The sequence below is a fragment of the Genypterus blacodes genome, unplaced genomic scaffold (assembly GCF_046128005.1).
Source record: "Genypterus blacodes isolate CSIRO-AG114 ecotype Tasmania unplaced genomic scaffold, CSIRO-AGI_Gbla_v1 ptg000156l_1, whole genome shotgun sequence".
Classification (NCBI taxonomy): domain Eukaryota; kingdom Metazoa; phylum Chordata; class Actinopteri; order Ophidiiformes; family Ophidiidae; genus Genypterus; species Genypterus blacodes.
Genome location: NW_027466957.1, coordinates 10,355,863 through 10,371,770, shown reverse-complemented (window position 1 = coordinate 10,371,770; position 15,908 = coordinate 10,355,863).

The following is a 15,908-nucleotide window of genomic DNA, read 5'->3' as shown; positions in this document are numbered from 1 at the left end:
CTGTCCCGAAAGACCCAACTGTCAGCCGAGAGGTCTTACAGCTAATTACCATTGCTATGCAAATGAATACTGAAATTATTGGACAATCAGGACATTGGACGTTGCCCTCGTCCCCTTACATCGACAGTCACACAGCCAAGGTTAAGTTTGCATAATGAGGGTTTGGACCTACACTATGAATACATAAGATTAAGGGAATAGTTCATTAAAGCTACACAATTCGAAGAGTTGATTGCTTTTTCTTCACCTTTTCATGATCTTACTTCATGTTATTTCTAAGAAGGAACACATTTTAAAGGACTTGTGTTGACACCGCCACCAGTGTTGGAGGATCGTAGTGTACTTTGGCTCCAACAAAAGCAGCAGTCAGAAGTTACCGCTCACACCCTCAAATTGTTTCCACGTTTCCCCTCGCTTGCGTCTTTTCCTTGCGTCCCTGCGTATTTGGAAACAATTCCGGAGCATTGGGATGAATAATCTTCCAGACTTCTGACTACCCCTGTTGTTCAAGCCAGTTCGGCCACTCAAAATTCAAGTAAAAGAGGCGAGGAGCGAGGAGTCATCAGCCATCATCCGAGGCTCTTACTGACAACAGCAGAACAACTCACCAGCTGTCAGAGGGTTTCCATCCTGTCAATTCCCTAAATGACGGAAAACATGTCAGTTATTCTCCTGTGATCATGTTTGGTATGCCCTCATATGAGCCTGCATAGGAGCATCTTGACATGCTTCCACTATCTGACAACAAATTCTTCACATCAGGCTACCCGTGATTTATTTTGTAACTGTATTCCACAAGTTCACACAGTTAAACTAAAACGTTTATCACCATGAGGTCATTCTTCCGCTCATTAAACATGTTACTCATCACTGGACACATCGCTGCATTGGGTTGATCCGCCCATCGCCTACAGGAGAGAGCAACAAACATCAAACCATATCCGTATCACGTGTTATTATCCATATTTATACTCTGAAAAGCATTTGATTGTTAGATTGTTGAATAGGAAGAGAGGAACCATGAATGAAAATGAAAGACTACAGATTACATTATTGTGTAAATGTGGTCAGCCTATTAGAATGCAGCGTGCTACTTGTGTGTGTGTGTGTGTGCATATGGCAGTGTGTGTTTGCTCAATGCCATTCCAGCTCTGCAGATTAAAATGCATGTAGGGATTTACTCATCAATATCAGGAGCCACTCCAAATCGCAGCCTGAGCTTAAATCCATGCGCAGACACACACACACACACACACACACACACACACACACACAGACACGGTACACACATGCGGTACGCGCTCCTATAACCTCAGCTATGTGTGAATGTCGTGTCCCATCATTTTCCCCTTCATCACTCTTCCTCTCCTCTCGCCCCCCTGACTCACACTGATCAGACTCATCCTCTTCCCATCCGTCTTCATCGCTGCCCCTCTCTCTGAGGTGTCGCCCTGATAAATTATTCAGTTTTTGACATTTAGAAATTTCCGCCTATGTGGACAGCGGACATATTCTTTTAATGCAGGCGTCACATCAACCCTGTTCTCACTCACATGTAACGTGTCAGTGCTCCATCTTTCTACATTAAACACACAGATACAAATAGACCAATCTGTTAAATGAGAGGCATTGTACAAAAATATGATGTGTTTTTTTGGTCGTACCTCACATAACAATAAATGACTGGGTAATAACATTGGAGAGAAAATACTTCCAACCTACATTCAGTCAGTGATTTTTCTTAAACTTTGTCTTTACTTGCGGGCAGGCGAGTGTGTGCCTGTTAATTGATAAGATGCAAGTGTGTCTGTGAGAGACGACAAGGTGATGAAAAAGATTAAAAAATACTTCACACTGCCTTCTCTCAACTCTCAAGGGCTGCAAGTACTGAACACACACACACACACACACACACATACTTTGGCTTTAATCTAACATGGACCCAGTCTGGATAAACGGCCAAGCTGTGAGAAATGGCTGCAAACTGTAATCTTAACAAACGACCCGTCTGGACCCGGCCAGGGTTCACTGGCCAAATCATTAGAGAGCTCAGCGCTCCTACAGACATAGAAACAACTTAACAGAGGAATTTTAAGATAATGAGCGCGCCCACTTCTATTTTAGTGAGCGGCGACGTTGGGAGATTACAAAGTTGGTTCATCATCTGTGCATCTCACTCACCTCTTATGTACTGGAGGGGACTGTCCAGGGAGGGGGGAGGAAGAGGGGGAGGGAAAGGGTGAGGGGTGGTGAAGAGAGAAGAGGAGAAATGGGGTGTTAAAGTTCTGTCGCTCCCCACAGAGAGCAAAGGACTAATGGCAGAGGGACCCGAGCAACTGGAGGAATCAGAGCAAATAAAAACTACACACACACACACACACACACACACACACACAGTGCATGCAGCAGAAACACACACTTTTCCCTTTCTCTCTAACACACACACACACACACACACAGGCATACACAGCAAACGTCCCAAGCTACCCACTGTGACAGATGACTTCCTCAAGACACCGAGGGGAAGTGCGACAGCGAGAATTGAATTTTAGGGAGTAAAAAGCAACACACACACACACACACACACACACAACCACACACAACCACACACACACACACACACACATCAAAGTGCCATAGTGCAGACTAGCCCACAAAGCCTATAAAGAGAATGACATTGGCACAGTTAAATCTCAATTACATTGCAGTTACGGTGTCCTCAATCTCTATAAGACTGGGTGTCATTTTGTCCTCCGATGTCCCTTTAATGTCCTTCCCTCCTTCATATCTCCTACTTTTACTACTCCATCTTTTACTTTGTCTCCGTCCTCACCACTCCATCCACTCTTTCTGTAATGTTTTTTGCTATTCTTTTGGATATGCATATGTGTGTGTGTGTGTGTGTGTGTGTGTGTGTGTGTGTGTGTGTGTGTGTGTGTCTGGAGGGAAGCCCCCGCGTCTGAAATATTCAAAAGCAATTTGTGGCACAGGGGCCATGAGGCTGTGGGAACCGTGATTGTTCTTGTGGAAGTAATTTCAGACTCACGCGACGGAACGTATGCCTCAGACATCCAATTATATCTGTCATATCGCCGCCTGACCTCCTTTCAGCATGAACATACATCATTCAGCACGTTTACCTGCACCGTATACACACATTACGGCAAAATGCTAGATAAAGGTGTACATTGGTTGCTGAATACACACATGGCCTAATGAGCGCATGAGGAAGAGATTGCCAGGTGAGGAAAGTAACTCATTGACACAGCAGGGTGGATTGATTTACGATCCCCTAATGTAGGTCAGTCACTCGAAGTAAGCTGTTTGTCAATGCCAAACAACCTGCAGTGTTTACATGTTGAATGATGGAACATTCAGCTCAAGAAACATTCTGTACAATCAGTGTTTTTCTACTGAACAGCAGCGATCCCGTTCCTCTTCTCTCGTACGTTAGGGCTTGAAATTACAGCTCTGTTCAAGAAAGACAGATAAGCCCCCGGTGACTCCCCTGGGCTGTGTCCATTTTGGTTTAGTGGCCACAGCTGCAAAGATGTTACTGCTGTGCAAAAACAACCCAAAATATCCCTGCTCTATCAATACTTCCCGTGGGATCGGCTGAAGACTCATGTAACGGCTGCTTGAACGAGGTTTATTCAGCGCTGTGTGACCTTCAGGAGGGCAATACGAAGGGAGGAAATGAGAGGAGAGGTGAAATTGGGAGATGGAGGGACAGAGAGATGAAAGTGTGTGTGTGTGTGTGTGTGTGTGGTTAGGGGGGGTCATTCCATTAAACTGCTGACTGGCCTCTCTGGCCTGTAATAGCCTTTACCATGGCAACAATGCCCAATAGAGGTGCGTTAATAATGTAGCAGACCGGAGAATAAAGCTGCCAATCAAAGAGCTTCAATCCCCAGCGCCAGTGAATTATTCACCACAGGCACTGATTAGAACGGAGAGAGAGAGCAAGCGAGGGAGAGAGGCTGACAAAGGTGTGGAAAGCGTGACAAAGGAGAGCAATGTGACTGGAAGGGGAGGTGGAGAGGCAGAGGGGGAAAAAGGGAAGAACGGTAGAGAGAGGGAAAGAAAGAAAGAAGGGTATTTGCATGTTATGTAACACAGGAGTTGAAAGGAGAGCGCGGCGGTGTTGTGGCTCATCTCAAAAGAGACGAAATAACAGTTGTGTTGAAAGAAAGGGTGGCAACCTCATGGCACAGAGCAAAGCCTGCAAGAACACAGCGCACTGGCCCTTTATATCTCTCTGTGGGAAACCTGTTGTGTGCAGAAAAAGGAAATGTTGCCGCCGCCGTCGCGCTGATTTACCTGCTCTCTTCACCTTTCCCTCGCCACCTGCCAGCCTTCCTGCACATCTGTTTTCTTTCCTCTCCCCATTTCCTCTCCAACACTCCAGAGCAGAGATGCGTACACACACACACACACACACACACACACGCACACACACACACACACACACACACTGTGAGCATATGTAAACATGTCATCTTCTCGTCACTGACATGGAATTCAAGCTCGGATCTCCTGTGGACCGGCAGCTGCAAACACAGGAAAGGACAATGACGCATCGTGCAGCCATTCACTTGAAAGACACAGGGTAGTGCTGCGTGTGTGTGTGTGTCTGTCCGTCTCTCTCACACCACTTCCTGCCCTTTCAATTAGCAATGCTTACAGACATCACACTTCCTGGCAAACCTTTTGTTATTAGGATGCAATTAGTGACTTAATTAGATTGAGCTCATTGTAGGAGTTGCGTTTATATGAAGGCTTCATAGCAGTGACTGGAAAGAGGCTGATAATTACAAGCCTGTGGCACAAAAAGGAAACCTGCCACATAATTATTTACATGTGAATGCAACATGTCAATAATTACAACAGACATATATACAGGTACACACACACACACACACACACAGAGACAGACAGACAGAGAGCATTTTCCAAAGGCAGGGGTTAATATGGGCTCAGAGTTCATCAAGTTCTTTTAAATCCAACCATATTATTTAGTGAGAATTTACAGGTACTATAAGTTTCACGACGGAAACGAGGCAAACAAGGTCTTTTTTATAACTTTAACTGTGGTTGGAATTTTGTTTTATAGGTTATAATTATCTTACCTTACAAAGCAAAAGGTGGAATTGCAATTATGTTAAAAAGCTGTTTATGTCTGGGTTACCAACGAAAGAACCCAAAAACGAAGCGCCGTGCTGCACGTCTCACACAGCATGTCTGCAAAAACACACATGTGCTGCGGCGGAAAACCAACTCACCAGTGTTTCCATCCTGACCCAGTTTACTGTTTTTTTCCAGGATAGAGAGCCTCTAAGATGGAACACTGCTGGATGAAAACATCCTCTTTCCACAGCCTTGTGTGTGTGTGGGGGGGGGGGGGGGGGGGGGGGGGGGAGCCAGAAGTAACAGTTACCAGACACACATACACACACATTTATGATTGTTCATCTTTTCTCTGTGCATGTACTCATGAACGGGAATAAGAGGCACTTTCCCAAACCAATCTCTTCTGCCATGCATTCACTAATGAGTGTCGCTCTGCATTAAGTCGGCCCGTCAGCTGTGGAGGGCACTCAGCAGTCTAATTAAACAGGCCGAACCGTGGGAAACACTCGGAGCCGCCACTCCACACCGTACGCAGCCCACATCTGTCACTATGGATACTGATTAGAAGGCTTCCTGCTGGCTTCTCTTTGCAAATTTGACAAATTCATCTGTATGCCAAAGTTTCACACATTACAATCAAACACAATGAAAGTGAGTATTTTGAGAGAGAGACAGAGAGGAGACAGAGAAAGAGGGAGACACAGAAACTGAGAAGAAGACAGAGGGCATAGAGAGAGAGAGAAAGAGAGAGAGAGGGCAACATAGACAGGAGGAGACAGAGAGAGAGAGCAGGAGCACAAAAGAGATTTCACCAGCCTCATATTGTAGTGGAACACATGTCACCACAAGGTGGCAGATGATTTGCTGCTCCCACACATGGTTGTGAATATTTCACAGTCAGGTAATGTAATAATGTGATACACTCTCTTGCAGGATGAAGGAGTGAGGAGAAGTCTGACACTGATGCACACAGGCCTGCGGCAAAGAGTGTGTAACCGCGACTACAGGGGAAAGATTGTCTGCAGCTGGACAGATCGAGGGGGAGACACAGTCACACTGTCCCTGATTTCTTTCATACTTACAGAGGAAATTGTGTTATCGGTGTTCGGCGCTACGTTTATTTCCATGTGAGTCATGAATTCACCCGGTGGTAGAAGACGGATGAAATACATTATCCTAATTCTTTATCAGGTTAATCAGACAATTCCCCACTGAATCAAAACCGCCGTGTTCCAGCTCTGAGCAAATTAATACGATCACTCACTCGGCTACACACTGCTACACAGAGCTGCTCCAGACCTCCAGGTTGGTTGAGTTCCTTCTCTCAACTCTGAGCTTCAGCTCTTTCCACTGATGTCAGTTTGGTGCCAAAGTCTGTTTCAGGTCACTGTCACAGCTCTGAGACGCCAGGCTGCATGTTCCACTACAAAATACTTTTCCTGATTATACAGAGAGAAAGTAGCCACAACCAGAGGAAACAAAGAGACCACAAAACACCACTGAGCCCAGATGAGTTATGCCATACAGTACTAAACCTAAACCATTATAAAACATATATAAATATCTGGTTGCATCATTGGATTTATATGTAGAATACAAGATTGGCATTAATGGAAGAACTCTCTTTACTTAAACTCTTCTGAGCCATACGGTGTGTATGTGTCTGTGTTTGAGGAACAAACAGAGTGTGTGTGGTTTGAGCTTTGGTTGTGTGTGTTGAGTGTGGTGAGATGTTGCTGTGCATTTTGTTTTTTTTGTTGTGATTACACATGGTGGAATTAGGCTTGGGGCGAACAGATGGAGTCTCTCAGTGTGAGAGCTTCACAGTCAAATTCATCTCTGCAGCCCAGCGTTTACTCACTGTGCAGGAATGATCATCACGGCCATGAAACTGCTAATACTGAGTGCTCCTTCTTTCATCAAAGACATCCAGCTTCATATTAGCGTGTGAATTGGAAGAGAAAATATAATGGACAGGCAGACAATGTGTTAACAGCGAGACAAAGGCCCGACGATGGAACTGGATTCTTTCACCAAACAAAGAATTATTGCTAATAGAAATGTATGTAAAGCAGTTTCAGTTGATGTTCCATGATTTGAGTTTGGAGCTGAGAAACGCAATTTGTCTCCTGACTGGGGCTTCAACATAAAACCTTGTTATTTACCGCAGCCAATTCTGATAAACTTTGGATATCTAAGCCTCTAATCTGCACTTTAATACGTCATGAGTCAGCAAAACTTTTCTCCGACAAGTCCAACTGAGCTCCAGCAACCTTTAAGTTGCTGCCGCTTTATTTTCATACCGTAATGAAATGAAAACAACCGGTGATTACCTGATTGCAGCAGCAGACCACGCCGCTGTGTAATGATACTTTGAAATGAGGGAAAACACTCAGTAAGGTAAATAATGCATAATTTGAAGTGTAGCCTTTTGGGAAAAGCAAAACCAGCTATTCACAGCAACATAAAAGGAGAATTGTATCCATACAAAAATCACAACATGTGGTTTCACAAATATGGGGGAGGCCATGTATTATAATGGACCTTGAGTTATTTACATGTTGGCTAGGAAGCTTGAACAAATCAAATAGAAAACATAAGGGCCTACATTCAAAAAAGGCCAATCTACAGCTACAGCCACTTGTTCCTTACTTGTACAACTATACACAGACTATAACATATACAACATAATGAAGATCATCCTCTTAAAAGTCACCACTGAAGAGAGAGGAGGTTGTATTAGTGAATGCTGTGTTATGACAGAAGGGCAACACGGCTGAGCGTATAGATAGTTGGCCTCGCTCCAGTTTAACATAGGGGGCCTGGAAATCCACTGGATATGACACACACGCACACACACACAGACGTGAATCTTTTGAGAGACCACGTGTCTGCATGGAAGCAGCATGGTTGAGACAGATCGCTGAAGGATCGGTACAGTACCAGTAGAGAGACTATGCAGTGACATCGACCTGTGTATTCCTCAGCTGCTGCAGCCTTTCCATGACAACACATAACTTGCATTCTTCTGGTAGACTGTTGCTCCACATCCTAAACAGATCATTAAGAATCTGTCGGCCATACACGGCACGACACCAAAGAAGACAAGATCAGTCTAGGGAGTGCAATTATGGCCTCACACTCCATCTCACTCCTCTGACAGCTGCTGCTGGAGCTGCATAAACCACAAGCACTCAGACACTTTATAGTCGCTCACATGACTTCTTCCCTGAGTTTTGTTCCAGCCATGATTTTCCACTGGGATCAACATGAGAGTCACTGCTGCTCCCCAGTGGCCTTTAGAGGAACTAAACAGAGCGTCCTCTCCCAACAGCAAGGTGTCGCACACTTGCCTCATCATAAAAAACAATAAAGACAGAGAGAAGAGGTGGAAAGGACCTGATTGGGTAAAAGGCAAAAGTTATGGCATAAGCGTGGGAGGGAGGTGAGGTAAAGGGAGTGCAAAGCTGATAAATGGAGATTAAAAACACAACAAAAGCAAAGAGATGTAGAGGGAGACAGCCCGTCTTTGTACTTCAGTACAAAGGAGCAGACAAAAAGCCATGGATACTTGATCACCAGGGCCCTGGACCAGAGAGAGCCTGCAGGTAGAGGGAGACGAGGGCACAAGGTGCATTTGAGCGTATATGTGTGACTGTGTGTGTGTGTGTTCTCTGGGGTAGGGGTGAAGCCAGGAAACAGGTGCCCATTGTGCAGCGGGGAGTAATGAGGGAGGTAATGAGGGTTTGGGTTTCCAGAGCTGCCCATTACAAGTGCACCGCGGCTCAACCTGAGAGAGCCTGGGGACCGAGCGAGCAGAGGAGGGGCAGCAGGTATCAATGGAGATAGTGGAGCTCCATCTAGATAACGATGAACAGCCATTAGACTCAAAGTACCACACAGGGAGTAGGAGAGAAACTGCAGACACTGATAACAGCAGATGATTTATCCTCTTTTATTTTATTATGTAGAGGGATGTAAACACGGCTATAATTCACTGTTCAAAAATGATAAAAATGCAAAAGATAAACAGTAGGTTTGAGTGGCACTGTTATACCAGTGTGTGTGTGTGTGTTTGTGTGCGTTTATCAGCCTTACATCTCTATTGTATTATAATCCACCACCTGGGGGCAGCAAACCACACTGAAGCTGCAGTGTTCCATCCAAAGCCCTGAAAAATGAGCAGTAACCTTTGACTCACTATAAGGACAAGTCACGGATTACCTGCCTCAGCTAAGTAAAAAATAAAATAAGAACAAGTTAAAAGTATGAACACACATGCATCTTTGTGCGCTGAAAGACATTTGGAAAATCATAGACATGATAAAATGTACATACAACTCAAATTCTATTGTGTACATAAATGCACAGTAATCCTCATTCTCATCGCAAAGGGGACGCAAACATAACCTCCTACTGATGGCTTTATTATGTACATTTTCACTGGCAGAGTGACGCATCATTTCCTCATCTCCATTACCAGCAAAGCCCACAATGCAATATTTCTGTGTGACCTGACAGGCAAGGAGGGCATGGAGGAAATAAAACAACAACAACATTTAATAGCGAGGTGAGGAGGGATGTACTGCATAATACCTGTTTACTTTATGTACGTACACAGGGTGAATTAGAGAGCTCGCCCCTGCTGGCTAGGAGATAATGAAAGCTTCCCAGGAAGACTTGTTATTGGTGCCCTGCTGAGCTTAGCCTGACCTTTATTGAAATCCATCCATCCAGCCATCCAGGGCCTTCACCTGGAGCCACTGCAAAAACTCACTTTAGCTCAAAATGTGAATGCTGAGGCCTGGATCAAAGGCGCGCACTTTACTCACCCGGCTTTACAAGTGTTTTATCCACAGACACAAACACCGCCTGATTCATCTTTGCGTGTGCGCCTGTCAGACTTGTAAAGCTTTGGATGTCACCTCGTCATCCAGGCTTTTCCTCCCCATGCTCGGTTGTCTTTGGCTGTGTAAACTTTAGAGACTTGACGCTGAGATTTGGCCAGGACGGGCCGGCAGGCGGGAATGTAAGCATTCAGGTAATGTGAGAACTTGTCTGCGACGTCTTTGCGCGCTACGTGTGCAGTCCGAAGCGCCAGTGCGGTCTGTGCTTGTGTGTGTCTACTGTAAGTGTGCGTGCATGTGAAGCCTCAAAGTTTACCTGACTTGTTTCTACAGAGACTCCCGTGTTGCTCCTGGCGACCACAACGAACACAACACACCAACTATCACAGACCGAGTCTCCTTACTTCATGTGAAAATCTAAACATTACAGCTATTCCGCCTCCATTCCCCTGTCTCTCTTAATATTCTACGAACGTGACGTGAGAGTGAGACAGGAGGTAAACACAGGTAACACCTCCGGCTCTTTTGGCATCTTGCCACAACACTTTCCATCACAATTTCTAAAGGAATGTCAAATAACACAAATCATCCACCAATTATCCTGCAGACATAAATGATGATCTTCACCAGTCGACTGCAGCACAGGCGCATCCAAACCCACATACAGTAGATTTTTCCACACAATAAGCCTTCTTCTATTGTACAAACATGAAAGTATTCCTCCAAATGGAACACGCAAACTAAATTCGATCCGTCTGTATCTTTTCATCCTTCCAAAGCCATAATTTAAACCCCAACATGCCACTGTAATGGACCTCCAAACAATAACTAAATTGCAACTTATACAAGCAGAATCATTAGTTCAGCAGAAATATTTGAAAATGTCCAGAGCACCAATCTGAAAACAATTACTGGGGGAGGAAATCAGCAGACAGTCTCGTATAGAAACAACGTGCATTTCAATATGGTTATTTGCCTTTCTGGCAAATGTCCACACCACCCATATCCTACTGATTGCTTGCATTTATATAAACCTAAGCAGGGCTGGACTGATTTGCTTTGTGCTATAAAGCTGTGTGGCTGCACAAAGGCTTGGGGCGGGTTCGGGGCTTCCCAACTTGATCTAAACAAATTAATTTGTTAACTATTTTCTCTGCACAGACTTTCCAAAATTCTATTATCGTGGGTTTGTAAACGCTTCCCAAGTTGCATGTTGCCTTCTTTCTTCCTCTTTCCTCCTTGAAGGCATTCCTAGAAAGACTCTAAAACTGCAAAATTCATGATTAGTCAATATGCTCCAGATGTGTGTCTGCAAGTTAAGCTTTGTTAGAGAGACAGCAGCCTTGTCATGCCTCCCTGTCAGCCTATTAGCCCTAAAATACACCCTTGGCACCCAGAGCACACACACCAGGAGCCCCACCGCACAAATCCTAGCTGTAAATTTCTCCCGCTCGCTCTTTCGCAGTTGCACCGTTTGGCCCCGGCCCCAGTCATGCAAGTCCTCCATTAGGGGTCCTTGTGGCAGCGGGGCTGCCCTATCTGTGCCCTGTTTGATCCCGTCCTAGATTTCAAAGGGGGACATCCGATCCCGGCCCTTGGTGACACGGGTGAGGTAGGAGGGAGTGTGCATGGAGAAGGACAGTGAGAAGGGAGTGTTTTTAATAGATGGGTATAGGAAGGATCCTCATTCTCTCTTTCGCTCTCTCTCTCTAAAGGATCTTGTTTCAATAACACCCAGGTAGAGATGGACAGGAGGGCAGGTGGGTTAGGGTGGGGTTGGGGTCTTCTCATATATCAGATCTTCTAAAGATTAACATCAGGTTTAGATCTACAGATATCAACCTTTAATCTGCAATCCATCACAAGTAACCGTTCCTTTTTTCTCGCCCTCAGCCATTATTCACACCTTCTCTTTAATCCTGCAACCCTCTGCATTTCCCTACATCAGCAATTTCATGTTGCGTGTGTAACGTGTTAAATGAAATTCTCGAGTCCCAGCAGGGTCTTATTGGTCTTGTTGTAAATGTGGGCTTTGGAGCCTTATGTGCTCTGTAGCAATGGCAGGAATTTTTACAGTTTAAACACAGAGCCGAACGTCTTTCAAGCAGGTGGAATTTCTGCCAACGGATGTGGCTGTTTTGCACTCAGAGGTTTTATTACAAATTTGAAAACACTAGCTTGGCTCCAACCGGTGACGCAAAGCAGTCATCTGGAGAGCTGGCTTCTTCTTTTAGACGTGTAAACATGATTAATGCTTGTTTGCTTAGACTCGAACACGAATGGCACACAAACAAGCGAGTGTTATCCATTACATTTTCACTACATCTCATCTGATGGAGCGCTTGTTGTTTCCTGTTTTGACACCGACGTTGTTAAATTTAATGGGGAAAAATTGTTTCAGCAAGGCACCAACAAATTGTTTCTCTCAGAGACATTTTGGATACATTACCACTGAATACATCTTCATCTCCATGGAACAAATAGAGAATAAGGTTTAAATGGGATGGGTCTTAGCCCCGGTCATTTAGTGCAATGTTTGCAGTACACTGGGGCATAGCTTACAATTTGAATAAACTATGACATAAATCGTCTTTTCAAGACTTCCTTGGACGCTACAAGTATTGTGAAGAGTTCTACAGAAATCATTAAACTATGTTTGCTGCCCCGGTCTCCAGCAATCTGCAGTAAACACCACGGAAACGGACTGTTCCACATGATTATTGAGTCAGAGACAGCAGAGGATGGAATGCAGATCTTTATATACAGTACAGACACGGAATAGACGAAGCTTACAGCCATGATTGGATCTGGCTCTCTCTGCCGTCTTACTGAGAATCCGCAGCAGGATCTGCAGCAGGATGCAGCATTCTGAACTCTGACACAAGATAGGCCTAATGTGTGTGTGTGTGGGCCCTGCAAGACCATATAATCATGCAGGGTCAGACCCGAAGGTGTCCCTGGAGCAAGTTACACCATTATGTCACAGAGTCAGCACCACTAAACATGCACCTGCGTCTAGAGACATGTATGTGACGCAAGCACGCAGCTGTAAATACAGAAATGTGCCATTCCTGGTCCTAAAACCTTATATTACAGCACAAAGAGCAAAACTTCCTGAAGAAAATGTAAATGCTGAAGATTTTGCAGAATGCTGAACAAGTGCCTAAAAGATTTAAGCCATGCTGGAAATAATGTTTGAATGGTTTCTGTACCTGAAACTACGAAGGCTTAAAGGAAATACGAATGTATTCTAATAGGGAATGGCGAAACAAAACATGGCACTTTATAAAAGCCAATGAAATATGTGAAAGTTATGAAACAAACCCCTAAGAATGTAGCCTGAAGAAATGTCTGAATGGTTTCTGTAACTGAAAGAATGATGAAGTTACAAGCAGCTAAAGCTCAAATCCTTTGAAGATACTGTTTGTTTATGAACAACAGGTTCAGCCAATTAAGCAGAGACACCGAGCCGAGTGAGTTTGTAGGCAGAAAATGCTTGAAAACCACATGTGGAACAACTGGCTCTCACACACAACAGTATCTATCTACAGTATCTGGAAAACAGGAGCAGAACTTCCTGAACATAGGGAGGTATTATCAGTTGTATTTACACTCGCAATATCTGAAAAAAACGTTAAATATTTGCAAACTCTGAATGGGTGTGTCTGAAGTAGTTAACTGACAGAAAACCAAAATATTTCCCCTCTCATCGTAACTACTTTAATACTGAATTTGTACAGAGCAGAACTATTCTATTCTGGTGCTAAGCAACTGAAAATACATAAAATAAGTTGGAGAAAGAAGCTCTCTGCTACAGGGAAACTTCATCATGCTATAATCCCAGGGGTCTGATTCTTTTTCCTTTATGAGGCAAATTAATCACAGACATTTGCTCATTATGTGAAAATTGTAGTGTAAAACTGCATGGGTTTCTTTATCAGCTTCTTTCCTTTGTTTGCATACATACACACACACACACACACACACAGGAAACATGTCTTCCTAAAAGATGGAGTCATTATCAGTGATTGCAGTGAAAAACCCCATACAATGGAAATGTGTTATATGAGTTATATACATTAAAATCCAACCGAGCAATTACAACCTTTCCATTTCAATTACTTACATTAGCAGATTGAAGTCATTTATATTGTGTGCAGGCATTCTGGATTTAGCTGCAAATCTCCACTGCAGTTTTTTCTCCACTTCCCATACATTTCCCACAAAGTAGCTGACTTTAACAGGGTCTGCTTGCTTGGTTAAATTGGGCTTCTCACTATTACCAGCCTAGCATAGCTTGATAATGACATTGCTGTGGCTGTGCAGGCAGCCTTAGCTTTACTGGACCCCACTGTGCCATTTGAATTGTCATGTGATATATCACTGCTAACCATGCCTGGGGAGCCGCAGATAAATGCAGGACAGCCCGTGCATTTATGGCAGCAATGTTAAAGCCATTTGGAGTGAGTAAGGGTTAAGAGAATGAGCGGCAATAAGGGGAAAACTGTTTCTTGGATGGGTTTTACGACACTGAATAATCGTGCCTTGTAAACAGTTTATTTATCCTATGAACGCTAAGTGGGCAAACAGCACGGTGGCACTTTTCCAAAAACAATCTCATAATTTGTCATTATGGACCGTGTTTATTTTTATTTCTGCCTCGCGGGCCCTCATCAACTCCCCTCATCTCCAGCCTCATCTCTCCAGATGGGACAGGGTGTGTTATATTCGGCAATCCAAGTTCTTATGCAAGCTCAGCACATCACCTGGCATATCAAACGTGGCTCTTTCGTCATGTTATTGTGATCGTGTCAAAGCCATGTTGTAGATAAATAAGAATGTCACTGACAGAAAAATCAGCGGTGACAAAGATCCATGTGATTTAGATTAGCTGCCCCCCCACCCCTCCTCCAGCTCTGACCTGTGTGTTATGGTTTCCAAATTGAAACTCAAACCCTCAGAATGTCATGCAGCAGTACAATGCAGCATGCAGCCCACGCTGTGCTCAGCATATGTGGGCAGGATTGGTTTACTAGGGTCTGATGTTTTATTTAGCATGTGTCAAAGTGCTTGAGAGTGCATGTGCGTGCGTGTTTGCTTGTGTGTGTGTGTGTGTGACTGTCACAAAGTCACGTACCTGTGTGCTTAAAAGGACATCAAAGAACACTAATCAACAGCCAATTACAAATGTGATTGATGATTTTTGGCAGGCTACTGTGGCAAAAACTCATAAAGGACGCATGGCTTCGTGTGTGTGCCATGCCGCCTTCACGCACGTGTGTGTGTGTGTGTGTGTGTGTGTGTGTGTGTGTGTGTGTGTGTGTGTGTGTGTGTGTCCATATGTGGATGATATTTTATTTAGTAGATGTCACTGCCCCTGGTCACACTCATCTGAACACGAAGACACACTGATGCAACCTAAAACTCTGGGCTTGGATGGCTCTCTTGTAATAACCCTGACATCATTAAAAATAAAGGGGGGACATGACAATTACCACCTATTAGAGTCTATCTTCCTCAGCAGCACACAGTCTATGGCGTATTTAGCCAGAGCTTGCTGCTAAGTTCATCTGTAGCGCTCTTTTTGTTTAAATAACTTCCCAGATATTTCATTACGTCACTCAGCAAAATACATGTCGCTGCCTTGACCTACAACGGAGTAAATATGGATATTTTGCACGTCACCTGAAAGCTTTTAAATGCGATTTCCCCCTCCACCCAAAGACATAAATAAAACTAATTCAAGATGTAACACAGCCATAAATGTGTTTTACAAGCACATTCTTCAGCAACATGTTGAGAAGTGTAATCAGAGCAGGACTCCTCCATTGAGAGGAGGAAGTCATTTGGTCTGAAAGCTGTGCGCTCTGGCCAAAACCCCACTCAGACATGAATCTCTGGGTTACATTAGCTCTGATCTTTGTTTATCTC